Source organism: Propithecus coquereli, unplaced genomic scaffold (genome assembly GCF_000956105.1).
Source record: "Propithecus coquereli isolate 6110/MARCELLA unplaced genomic scaffold, Pcoq_1.0 Scaffold97, whole genome shotgun sequence".
In the NCBI taxonomy this organism is placed as follows: Eukaryota; Metazoa; Chordata; class Mammalia; order Primates; family Indriidae; genus Propithecus; species Propithecus coquereli.
The window spans coordinates 1,599,420-1,601,058 of NW_012156062.1; positions in this window are offsets into that span (position 1 = coordinate 1,599,420).

Genomic DNA, 1,639 nt, shown 5'->3' on the forward strand with positions numbered 1-1,639 from the left:
CAATATTGCCTTTAAAATGGGTAAAATATAACATCATGCTGCTGGAGGAATCTTCATAATATTGAGTGAAAAGAAAAGTTTTATAAGTATGATTTTCATTATTTTGAGTTTAAAACAACTAATAGTAAATGATATGTGCTTTAGTAATAACTATATTTTTATGAACATGTGTGTGTATGTGTTAATGAAACACATATATGTATATAAAGTAGGGGCATGATAAAAAAAGCTTTAGGATAATTCTTTCAGTGAAGGAAAGCAGGGAGATAACATGGGAGTGAAACACAGGTAACAAGTTATTGTCATTGTTCTAATTTTCATGATACAGGATAGGTTAATGTCTGCTTATATCATTACTACAGTAAAATTAAAGATGACCATGCTTGGATAAATTATGGTATGCAGATAGAAGCATTATAAATATTTTAATTGTGTAGATCTGAATTAAATAAATGAACTTCCAAAAAATCCAAATAACACAGAAGAAGAACTTGGGATTTCTTCAAATAAAAACATTAATTAAGACAATACACTGCTTGAGTCAGGATAAATAATTGCTGGAGAGCCTAGATATAAACAATATTCTGAGAAAGATTTATTCTTTGAGTATTGAAAAAAGTTTAAAAAACATTATATCCACAATATTGTTTTTAAAACAGCAGCTTTGGAATTTGTAAAAGATTGACAAAACAATTTACCCTAGGAGGAAAAGGTATCTTCATGAATTGCTATTCTTATGAATATAAATGTGGAAAACATTTTGATATAACTAATAAGTGCATGTTATTTGACCCATACTTTCTTTTATCCCGATAGAGATTTCATTCTTAAGCATTTATAGGCTAAAGTAGGAGTTTTGAATTGATGTCCATTCCCCTGAGATTGTTAGAGGACACTCGAAAGTGTGCCCAGGCATAAATATATACATACACATACACATATTTCCAGAACATCAGCTTTCCTGTACACTCAATCCTAACCTCTATCAGCCTGATAAAGTGCCAACGTTATTCTCTCTGTGACCCCCTCTTTGCCCCCTGCCTTTTATATCTACCCTTTACCCTTTGAAATCGATAGCTTTATCTTTGGAAAGACACACTACTCATCCACGTGGAATCTTACCATGGTTCATTGCCAAGCACCAAACTAGGTGATCACGGAAAGATTGATTTCAGAGACGTTCCCTTTAATGTTAACTCAAGGAACCAAAAATTTCCCCTATATCCATCTTGCCTTTTGAAAATAAAATGAAGCTAAAGTAATAGTGATTGGTAAAGCTATTTTTTGTTTGTTTCTGTTTTATATAAGTGAGAAGATTTAAAAAAAAACAAATATTACAAGATTCACTGGACGAAATATGCAGATACAAATTTACCTGATAACTTTCAGATCAGTGTGCATCAGTATCATTAGCTATCCATCCCAATACATCATTCATTTATTGAGTTCACCCCAGGTTATGCTATTGTATCAAACAACCGCCACGTTTCAGTTGCTTTTAGTAGCATAGGTCTCTCTGCTTCTCTCTCTCTTTCTCTCTCTCTCTCTCTCTCAACCTGTCGGCTGACTTGCTGCAGGTGCAGCTACATACCACACGCCTTCTTTAGTCCAGATCCAGAATGAAGAAACCTGTATTTGG